This window comes from Oncorhynchus nerka, linkage group LG13 (genome assembly GCF_034236695.1).
Source record: "Oncorhynchus nerka isolate Pitt River linkage group LG13, Oner_Uvic_2.0, whole genome shotgun sequence".
Lineage (NCBI taxonomy): Eukaryota > Metazoa > Chordata > Actinopteri > Salmoniformes > Salmonidae > Oncorhynchus > Oncorhynchus nerka.
Window position 1 is genome coordinate 70,142,030 of NC_088408.1, and position 12,301 is coordinate 70,154,330.

General features: G+C 41.5%; 1 protein-coding gene across 7 annotated transcripts in view; it reads left to right on the forward strand.

The window, feature by feature from the left end:
* The first annotated feature begins 1,202 nt into the window (after positions 1–1,202).
* The window catches only part of fgfr1a (fibroblast growth factor receptor 1a), a 44,759-nt gene continuing 33,660 nt past the window's right edge, over positions 1,203–12,301 (forward strand). For 3 of the 7 annotated variants that reach the window (XM_029677995.2, XM_029677998.2, XM_029678000.2), the window contains exon 1: positions 1,204–1,903. The gene's annotated coding sequence lies outside the window, so the exon portion shown is untranslated. Of the gene's footprint in view, positions 1,904–12,301 lie in introns of all 7 variants that reach the window. The other 4 variants (XM_029677999.2, XM_029678002.2, XM_029677997.2 and 1 more) reach the window with 2 other exon arrangements.

The window sequence follows — 12,301 nt, forward strand, 5'->3', positions numbered from 1 at the left end:
CCGGCCGCTGAGTCATTTGCGCAATTCGTGATAACTTTTTACCAGTTGTACGTAGGCTATTTAGATTGTCATTATGGAGACATCTATTTCCAACCCTCTTCCCGTTAAACATATGAACGTGCGCATCAAGAAATAACAGCGACCAAGAATTGGAAAACAACATTAGGTGCATTAGAGCGCTTTAGATAAATTCGCTCAGAGCTGGTTTTAAAGTTAACTGCATTCTAATGTCTGCTCATGGAAACCCGTATCAAGTTATGGGGTTTTACGAATGCTTAGTTTTTGGGTCTCTAGCCCCGCCGCGGCGAGTGGACATTTGAAATGGATGTTATGGGACTCCCTTCTATGCTTCTGTTATGGGGCGAAGTCCACAATGAAACTGACATTAAACGTGGAGAATGACACATTTGCATCTGTTGGCCATTAAGTAGTCTATACATTTTATTTATGCCATTGAAGGCTACTGTAGCCTAACGTTACCATTTGATACGAAAAATATGTTGAAATTATGATATCGCTGGAGTCATTGCAAATCAATTTGTGCCACTTGTGTAGCCTACCTGGAGCTGGCAAACGGATTTAATAAATATCCTATAATTTAAGTTGATTGTTGTTGTAGCCTTGTGTTATTATTCAAATATTCATGACCATGTTTAGTTCATTAATTGTAAGTTATGAATTGTGATCATGGTCACAGCTCCATCGCAAATGTATCATTCTCCACATTTATTGTCATTATTATTGTGGACCCTGAAATTAGATGTAGACCTATCGGGGGCTATAAACTACCTGCATCTAGCTCAGTAACTCATGACAAAATGGAATTACAATCATAAACCCAGATTTTATTCAGTAGCCTGTGCTTATTGAAATGACAAGTCAATTTCACAAATGGGTATTTTGGTGCGGCAGGTAGCCTAGTGGTTAGAGTGTTGGGTCAATAACCGGAAGGTTCCTGGATCGAATCCCCGAGCTGACAAGTTACACAATCTTTCATTCTCCCCCTGAACAAGGCAGGTAGGCCGTCATTGTAAATAAGATTTTTTCTTAACTGACTTGCCTAGTTAAATAAATGTTTAAAAAAATGTAATTAACATCTGGCACATAGTAGTATCAATGGCGCTGTCCATGCTAACATAGGTTTTTGGGCACTATAGTCCTCTATGGGTACGCTACAGCGGTGTTGTGGATGGGATGGCAGGGGGAGCCAGGTTTCTTCAATCCGAGTGATGCGAAAAGGCATTTGCTATGCGATGCTAGGGGGAAGGCTTCCACGAGTCCGGAATCTCGTTGTCTATGCAGTCATTTGACCCGGGGTGGTGAGGAGAAGCCTGAGTCGAGAGAAGTTAGATAGGCATGAGCGCACAATTATTTTTATTTTTTATACATTTACCCTCTGGTCTATCGGACAGTTAAATCATAGTAAAGGAATATTTGAGCCGGTTTGCTTTTTCTTCGTGAGTAAATGGATTTATGATAAAAGACGAACGGATCTTCTATCGATTCTAAAATCTATTAGAACTGGATTAGGCGAAATTTGTGACAAAAGTACAACTAGACTCAATCATATTTTATTGTAGCCGATGTAGGCCTATGCTAAATGTTTTCCTCTTTCTACGTAGCTACTGACATTTTGAGTTCTATGATCTGGGATTGGGGCACGCTTTTCTCAGGAGCGATTTTTCTCTTGATTGCCTTGCGGATTTTATTTTATTTTAGGCAAGTAGGATAAACGTGGGTAAAGGCAAACCTCTTTTAAAAGTTTCCTCTTGATACTGGAGCGTCTTTACGGGCTAAAGTTAACGACGTTGGATATTCAAGCTTTTGTAAAGTTTTAACATCAAATCTCGCACTCTGAGTACGACATTTTTCTACGCTGGCTGTTTCGTCGACCCTCAAGAAGGTAGGTTTTTTTCAAGGTGGGAATTGGAATCATTACTTATTAAGGCTACATGTTCGGCACAGAGCGTGCGGTTAGAATGACTTTTAAGGAGGTATCTAGCATGATTTAGATCTGTATCAGGTATCCACATTTTGACAGATACACACAGGTCTCAGCAAGGACATTTTGTTTGTGTTTTTTACAGTCTGTAGTAGCACTAGACCCCCCTCCTATATGGAGTCCTTAGAGGGCATGTGTTTCTAGTTTGGAAACAAACCCTGACACTAATGACGCGACTAGAGCTTTTCTTTCCCCCTTTTTCACAGATTTTAGAATTTTGTTTTCCCTCTTGTGAAGTCGGTTGACAATTTATTAACATTTGGTGGTATTTTTGTATTTTAATTTGTTTTTCATGTGCTTCATTGGTTGGGAAGAGTGGGGGGCAATTCATTTGCCATCTGTGGGCGCTCAGTCACCACTGCTAACACTTAGAGAGATAACATTAAAGTTGTCAGTATTTGTTGGAATTTTATTGTGACTTTCCTGCTTGATCTCTTCAATTAGCCCACACAAACTTACATTAGGATTCAAATGACCCTAGGTCAGTGTGAAATGTAAATACATAGGGTTGTGCATCGGTTTGCATTTTAAATCAAGAAATGTTAGGGCATGGTGGCTATGCAATGTATTTCACTCTTTTCTTTATAATGTTTGATTTAATCATTGTTTGTCATTCCCAAGCTTTACCAAAGATATTATATAGCCTTTTCCTCCCTCACCTATGTTACTGACAAATTACAAATACAAGTCGGTGCTTGTTTTGACATAAAACACTTTTGCGCAATAATTTGCTTGAGTGCATCTTCAAAATAGCCAATCATCTGAAATGAATATCTGAAGAACAGTTTTAGTTTCCTTAGCATGGTTCATTTACACCAGCGAGATTGGAAGTCGGTGCCCTTACCTTTAAAAAATGAGAGGGGTGTCATACTTTAAAGGTAGATGGGTCACCTTTTGCTTTAGAAGAAATCAGAGGAAGGGGACCACCATGCTCCTGCTCTCTCTCTATATAGCACATCACTTCTTTTCTCTGCAACATTTCCAGTGGAGTCATGAAGTCATCACCCATCCTAACATCTTTTCAAGAGGGAAGAATCCTGATTTACACCAGCCAAGTCACTACACCATCATAGTCTATCTCCCTCAGGTTCAGCATCTTTGGATAGTTTTTTTTAGGGGAAAGATGCTTCAGTACTCCAGAGGTGTTCTGTTAAACAAAAACAAGAAAACTATAAACGGGTTTTCGAGAATGAGCTCAGTCAAAAATGACACGCAGTGGCAAGAATGCACATGTTGAATGTACACCAAAAAAGTGTTTAGTGCGAAACAAACATTTACATTTAGCATACGCTCTTAACCAGAGCCACTTACAAACATACTCTCAAATGCTTATTGGTTGAATTAGGCTTTCTTGCTGTACAAGAACACTGCTTAGAGGTTTCAGTTACAGGTTTTGATTTCGGCCCCTCGGTTGTCAGTCCCAGGTAGGGGTACATACTTACTGGGAGAATAGCATATACAATGCAAACAGGTGACTGTGCTGTTTGCCGATGAATCCTTACTTGTGACTCTTCTTGAAAACAACTGACTGAGATCTACCATCCCTTGCTATGTGAATTAAGGTAAAGGACAATGTCCATGACACTCCATCTGGGTATCATCCTTTTGGCCTAAAATGTCTCCCTTCACTTTCTGTAGTACACACCTCAGTGAAACTCACTATGTGAAATCATCTGTCCGTCCCTAAAAGCCCGCTTTGCCAATTTTAGTGTTGCTGATGTTGCCTTTCTTTGGAAGCAGGGTACGAATGGATAGTGTCAATACACCCTAAAATGTTACTCCAAGTTGTTTTGAAATAAGAGGGAGAGAATGGATGGTTGAGCTAAGAGGCATTCCCTTAAGGAGTTCACCAGGAAAACAGTTGTTCTGTTGAGCTGTAGGAAAGGGAGTTAAGAGTTTTCCTGCCTCCTCTAATTTACTGGGCTGCTGGGTTGGCACATCATTATTGTTGCTTGCTGTTGATGTGGAAAGTTGTGGCGTTAAATAACTTAGCAATATGTTCTCGAATGTAGATTATGTATAACTTACACTGAGTTTACGAAACATTAAGAACACTGACTAGGTGAATACAGGTGAAAGTTATGATCCCTTATTGATGTCGCTTGTTAAATCCACTTCAATCAGTGTAGATGAAGGGGAGGGGACAGGTTAAATAAGGATTTTTAAGCCTGGAGACAATTGAGACATGGATTATGTATGTGTGCCACTCAGAGGGTGAATGGGCAAGACAAAATATTTAAGTGCCTTTTGAATGGGGTATGGTAGTGTTTCTAATGTTTGGTTTACTCTGTGTATATGAAAACATAGACTGAAGTTACACATCTTTTGAAATGGAGATCAGCTACAATACAATAATGAATGTGCATAATAACTAAAAATAGTTGTACACTTGGGAAAATTCGAAGGACCTAACAAATGTGAATGCTGCTGCCATGTGAAAGCATCATAACTGGGTGTATTTGACACATTTAAGTCCTCAAAATTGAACTGACAACAACATGGTTGTAGGCATGAAAACCAACAACAACGAGTTAGCCTATAGGGAGAAGGTAAGTGAACTGGCATTGTGGTGCCAGGACAACAACCTCTCCCTCAACATCAGCAAAACAAAGGAGTTGATTGTTGACTACAGGAAGAAGAGGAGGGAATACGCCCTGGTCCATATCAATGGGACTGCAGTTGAGAAAGTCCACATCACCGAGGATTTGACATGGACCAACAACACCACCACTCTTGTCGGGAGGGCGCAACAGTGCCTTTACTTCCTAAAGTGGCTGAAGAAATTTGGCATGCCAGCCAGGTCCTCTCCAAATACTACTACTGCACCATCGAGAGTGTCCTGACCCGTTGCATCACAGCCTGGTACGGGAATTGCTCTGTCCATGACCGCAAGGCCCTCCAGCGGGTGGTGACGAAGGTTCATTATATCACTGTGGTCGTGTTCCCACCCATCCAAGACATTACACAAAATGGTGCCTGAGGAAGCCCAATAGCATCATCAAGGACCCAGCCACAAGCTGTTCACTCCCTTACTATCGGGTTGATCTGAGCACCTGCACTGACTCCCTGCACCTTAGCACACACACACACACCTAGACATACAGTGCCTTCAGAAAGTATTCACACCCCTTGACTTTTTCCACATTTTGTTGTTACAGCCTGCATTTTAAATGGGTTAAATATAGATCTTGTGTCACTGGCCTACACACAATTGCCCATAATGTCAAAATGGAATTCTGATTTTACAAATTAATACAAAATGAGAAGCTGACATTTCTTGAGTCAATAAATATTCAACCCCTTTTGTTATGGCAAGCCTAAATAAGTTCAAGAGTAAAAATGAGCTTAAGTTGCATGGACTCACTCGGTATGCAATAGTGTTTAACATGACTTTTTTAATCACTACCACCTCTTTGTACCCCAAACATACATTTATCTGTAAGCCCCTTAGTCGAGAAAGTGAATTTCAAACACAAATTCAACCACAAAGACCAGGGAGGTTTTCCTTGCAAAGCAGAGCATCTATTGGTAGATAGGTAAAACAAACAAAGACGATGCAGACATTGAATATCCCTTTGAGCAAGGTGAATTATTAATTACAGTTTGGATGGTGTATCAATACACCCAGTCACTACAAAGATACAGGTGTCCTTCCTAACTCAGTTGCCGGAGAGGAAGGAAACCACTCAGGGATTTCACCATGAGGCCAATGGTGACTTTAAAATGGTTACAGAGTTTTATGGATGTAATAAGAGAACTGAGGATGGATCTACAACATTGTAGTTACTCCACAATACTAACCTAATTGACAGAGTGAAAAAAGGAAGCCTGTAAGGAATACAACTATTCCAAAACATACATCCTGTTTGCATTAAGGCACTAAAGTAAAACTGCAATATAAACGGGAAAATAAATTGTCTTTGTCCTGAATACAAAGCATTATGTTTGGAAATCCAAATTCAGCAACACATCACTGAGTACCACATTCATATTTTCAAGCATGGTGGTGGCTGCATGTTATGGGTATGCTTTAGCCAGCAACATAGCACCCTACATCCCACTGATGGCTTCTCTCTGAAGCTAAGCAGGGTTGGTCCCTGGATGGGAGACCAGATGCTGCTGGAAGTGGTGTTGGAGGGTCCTTAGGAGGCACTCTTTCCTCTGGTCTAAAAAATAAATAATTATCCCAATTCCCCGGGGCAGTGATTGGGGGCATTGCTCTATATAAGGTGCCTTCTTTCGGATGGGACGTTAAACTGGTGTCCTGACTGTGGTAGCTAAAGATGGCATGGCACTTATTGTAAGAGTAGGGTTGTTAACCCCCGTGTCCTGGCTAAATTCCCAATCTGGCCCTCATACCATCATGGCAACCTAATCATCCCGAACTTCCATTTGGCTTATTCATCCCACCTCCTCTCCCCTGTAACTATTCCCCAGGTCGTTGCTGTAAATGAGAATGTGTTCTCATTCAACTTACCTGGTAAAATAAGGGTATAAAAGTAATCGGCAAGGACTAGGGAGGGATTTGGCATAAAACAGAATAGAGCTAAGCACAGGCAAAATCCTAGAGGAAAACTTGGTTCTGTCTGCTTTCCAAAAGATACTGGTAGACAAATTCACCTTTCAGCTTGACAATAACCTAAAACACATGGGCAAATCTACACTGGAGTTACATACCAAATAGTACATTGAATGTTCCTGAGTGGCCTAGTTAGTTTGGACTTAAATCGATTTGAAAATCTATGGAAAGACTTAAAATTGGCTGTCTAGCAATGATCGACAACCAACTTGACAGAACTTAAAGAATTTTCGAAAGAATAATGTGCAACTATTGTACAATCCAGGTGTGGAAAGCTCTTAGAAATGTACCCAGAAAGACTCACAGCTGTAAGCGCTGCCAAGGTGATTCAGGGGTTTGAATACTTTTGTAAATGGGATATTTCTGTATTAAATTGTCAATAAATCTAGCATATTTTCACTTTGTCATTATGGAGTGTTGTGTGTAGATGGGTGAGAAAATATATTTAAAAATTTTTGAATTCAGGCTGTAACAAGATAATGTGGAATAAGTCAAAGAGTATGCATACTTTCTGAAGGCACTCATACATGCTGCACACATACATTACAATGCATTATTGCAACCACTTGAAAGGAATTCCTCCCTCTACAACTTTGTTGTCCACCTACAGTCCCATTTCCTGGTCGATCAAGGAAGTGGTTAATTTTATTTATTTAACCTTTATTTAACTAGGCAAGTCAGTTAAGAACAAATTATTATTTTCAATGACAGCCTAGGAACAGTGGGTTAACTGCCTGTTCAGGGGCAGAACGACAGATTTGTACCTTGTCAGTTCGGGGGTTTGAACTTGCAAACTTCCAGTTACTAGTCCAATGCTCTAACCACTAGGCTACCCTGCCGCCCCGTTAATAGAAATTGGCGCATTATTTCACAGCGACCCCAGTTTTGGTAAAGCATTTGAATCCGTCCTGAGGTTTTTCCTATAAAAGAGCCCCAAATTTAAGGAATTGCTTAAGGTCAGATTTGCACCCCCCAAAAAAGCATAGCATTTCATGTCTATCATTCTAGGTGGCAATTTTCCCTGTCACAACTACGTTCACTGTTATGGCATGATCTGAGGGAGCTCTCTTATCCATTCTATTCGGCTGACAGGAGAAAGGTTTGAGGTTGAATAACCTGTAACATTAAATATGTTGTATATCTCCTTAAGTGTTCCTGAATGACACAGCAGTCTTTTTACGGGCTCCTGGCCAATTGTGTTATTTTGTGAAGTTTTTTTCCGCTGATCTTACCTTTTTATGTACATAAGTTCCCGACATTGTTTCCTATGACTGTAAAGAGCTTCTGGACATCAACAGTGATCACTATCCTCGATTTGGATGAAGATCTCTATTTCAATGAGTCGGAAGCGAAGAACAAACTGCTCATCCACTACCAGGCCCAAATCCCTGACACTCAAAAAAAAAAAAGGCGTTACAGTCTGGCGTGCAGGATACCTGACGAGTCTACGTTGGCAAGTGGATAAACCACCTCTAGCCTCCGTTCCATTGACGAACGTGCAGTCATTGGAGAATAAACTAGACGAGTGCCGCTTGAGACTATCCTATCAACGTGACCTGAAGAACTGTAATATCCAGTGCTTTTCAGAGTCATGGCTGAACATGGAAAACATATACACAGCTGTTTTTCTATACATCGGCAGGACAGAAAGGCAGATTCAGGTAAGGTTGGGGGGGTGTCTCTTTGTTAACAGCTGGTGCTCAATCTTTAATATTAATGAAGTTTCGAGTTTCTGCTCCAATCAGGAGAATACCTCTTGATAAGCTGTAGACAATACTATTTACTTAGTGGTCTATTTACCACCATAAACTGATGCTGGCACTAAGACCGCCCTCAACAAGCTGTATAGTGCCATAAGCAAACAAGAAAATGCTCACCCAGAGGCGGCGCTCCTAGTGGCCGGTAATTTTAATGTAGGAAAACTTAAATCCATTTTACCTAATTTCTACCAGCATGTCACCTGTGCAACTAGAGGTGAAAAACTGTAGATCACTACTCCACGCATAGAGATCCATACGAATCTCTCCCTCGCCCTCCATTTGGTAAATCTGACCATAACTCTATCCCCCTGATTCCTGCTTAAAAAATCCAACCGGAAGTTTGTCTCTGTGCCCAAGAATGCCAAGATAACATGTCTAAATGACCATCACCTCTTAGAGCGAACATCTGTAGCCATGAAATGCTTTCAAAGGCTGATCATGGCTCACATCAACACCATCATCCCAGACACCCTGGATCCATTCCAATTTGCATATCGCCCCAACAGATCTAGAGATGACGCAATCTCTATTGTACTCCACACTGCCCTTTCCCACATGGACAAAAGGAACACCTACTTGAGAATGCTGTTCATTGACTACAGCTCAGTCTTCAACACCGTAGTGCCCTCCAAGCTCATCACTAAGCTAAGGACCCTGAAACTAAACACCTCCCTCTGCAACTGAATCCAAGACTTCTTTACGGCCCATCCCCATGTGGTAAGGGTAGGCAAACAACACATCCGCCATGCTAACTCTCAACACGGGGGCCTCTCAGATGGGCATGCTACTTCTTGTTCACCCACGACTACGTGGTCTTGCATGACTCCAATACCATCATTAAGCTTGCCGACGACACAACGGTGGTCGGCCTGATCACCGATGACGATGAGACGGCCTACAGGAAGGAGGTCAGGAACCTGGCAGGAGTGGTGCCAGGACGCCAACTTCTCCCTCAATGTCAGCAAGACAAAAGAGCTGATTGTGGACTACAGAAAATGGAGGGCCGAGCATGCCCCCGTTCGCATCGACTGTGCTGTAGTGGAGTGGGTCGAAAGCTTCAAGTTCCTCTGTGTCTACATCACTAAGGACCTATCATGGTCCAAACACACCAACACAGTCATGAAGAGGGCACGACTATACCTCTTCCCCCTCAGGAGGCTGAAAATATTTGTCATGGGCCCTCAGATCCTCAAAGTTCTACTGCTGCACCATTGCGAGCATTTTGACTGGCTGCATCACCCTTTGGTATGGCAACTGGTTGACATCTAACTGCAAGGCGCTCCCTGCCATCCAGGATCTATATACCAGGCAGTGTCAGAGGAAGGCCCTAAAACTGTTCAGACTCCAGTTACCCAATTCATGGGCTGTTCTCTCTGCTACCGCATAGCAAGTGGTACTGAAGGGTTTAGTCTGGGGTCCAAAAGGCTCCTGAACAGCTTCTACCCCAAAGCCATAACACTGCTGAACAGTTAATCAAATGGTTACCTGGACTATTTGTGTTGAACTCCTTTTTTTGTTGTTGCATTGACTCTTTAAAAAAAAACTTGCTCTATGCACACTCTCCAGACTACCCACACTCTCACATATACTAAACCAACATACACACACGCTCACACATACACTCAAACATAAAACACACACATGCATATTGACACCACACACACTCCCACATACAGTACCAGTCAGAAGTTTGGACACAGCTACTCATTCCAGGTTTAATTTTTATTTTTATTTTTTTACTATATGTGAAATAAGCCATATGGAATCATGTAGTAACCAAAAAAGTGTTAAACAAATCAAAATATATTTGAGATTCTTCAAAGTAGCCACCCTCTGCCTTAATGACAGCTTTGCACGCTCTTGGCATTCTCTCAACCAGCTTCATGAGGTAGTCACCTGGAATGCATTTCAATTAACAGGAGTGCCTTGATAAAAGTTAATTTGTGGAATTTCTTTCCTTCTTAATGCGTTTGAGCCAATCAGTTTTGTTGTGACATGGTAGGGGTGGTATACAGAAGATAGCCCTATTTGGTAAAAGACCAAATCTATATTATGGCAAGAACAGCTTAAATAAGCAAAGAGAAATGTGACAGTCCATTACTTTTAAGACAATTTCAAGAACTTTGAGTGCACCCACAAAAACCATCAATGGCTATGATGAAACTGGCTTTCATGAGGACCGCCACAGGAAAGGAAGACCCAGAGTTAATAAGTCCATTAGAGTTAACTGCACCCAAATAAATGCTTCACAGAGTTCAAGACACATCTCACCATCAACTGTTCAGAGGAGACTGTGTGAATCAGGCCTTCATGGCCAAATTGCTGCAAAGAAACCACTACTAAAGGACACCAATAAGAAAAAGAGACTTGCTTGGGCCAAGAAACATGAGCAATGGACATTAGACCGGTGGAAATCTGTCCTTTGGTTCTGATGGGTCCAAATTTTAGATTTTGGTTCCAACCACCATGTGTTTGTGAGACGCAGATTAGATGAACGGCTGATCTCTGCATGTGTGGTTCCCACCCTGAAGCATGGAGGTGTGATGGTGTTGGGATGCTTTGCTGGGGACACTGTCTGATTTATTTAGAATTCTAGGAAAATGTAAGCAGCATGGTTACCACAGCATTTTGCAGCGATACACCATCCCAGCTGGTTTAAGCTTAGTGGGACTCATTTGTTTTTCAACATGACAATGACCTAATACACCTTCATGCTGTGTAAGTGATATTTGACCAAGAAGGAGAGTGATGGAGTGCTGCATCAGGTGACCTGGCCTCCACAATCACCCGACCTCAACCCAGATGAGTTGGACCACAGAGCGAAGCCAACAAGTGCAATTATTCTACAATTTTAGAAAATAGTAAAAATAAAGAAAAACCCTTGAATCAGTAGGTGTGTCCAAACTTTTGTCTGGTACTGTCCATGTCGACGCACTTACACACTTTCCACATACGCTACTCCTACTCTGTCTATCCTGATTGTGTAGTCACTTTTACCCCTACCTACAAGTGCATATTACCTCAAATGCCTCATACCCCTGCACATTGACTCAGTACCGGTACTCCTTGTATATAGCATTGTTATTTTATTGTTACTATTTCCTTTTTTAAAAATCCATTGTTGGACAATGGCTTGTAAGTAAGTATTTGACTGTGAAGTTGATACCTGTTGTATTCGGTGCATGTGACAAATACATTTGATTTGATCTTCTATTTTTATTATGTGGGAAAGACCAAACGGGAACTGAAGACGAGGAGTTTTGAGCATAAGAGCTCCATTTGCAACCTCGCATTTCAATAGCCATAATCTTGAACTAAGTACCTTGCGTTATATGGGCATTGAAATGGCGAAGATGCCATGTAGGGGAGGGGATAAATTACTTCTCCAAAGAGAGACATATTGGCTAGACCAATTGGGCAATCTTGCCCCAGCAGGTCTCAATGAGTTATGTTCCTTTTCTTGTTTTTTGTGGAAGGCTATACATTTGTAGGACAAATATACCCTCCTATAGTCTTTAACATCACAATGTACTGTGTGTGTTTCCCCCACAACTATGCCCACCTGTGTGTGGCCTGTATTGTTGTCATAACATTGCCTCCTATCCATGCTGAAGACTGACTCATACCCCAAAATTTGTGCGGCAATACAAATAGGTTTAGTTAAGTTTATTCACCGTAGTGCTCTCCTATTGTTTTTTTGGTTCTTCATGTACTAATAAAACTTAAACTTGAACCCCCATGGAGAGAAGCTTGGTGAATCTGCACAGTAGACTGGCGCTGGGAGTGGAGAAATTAGTGGGGTTTGACTACAGAATCAAACGGAGAGCTAAGGAATTTCATGCATGGATTGGTGGATACAGTGAACAGTAATTACGGGGCCATGCTTGAGCTTATACCCTGTCTCTGCATGTTTGGGTGGGAAGGAAAATAAATGCACCATAACTTTTCATTGTCAATGTG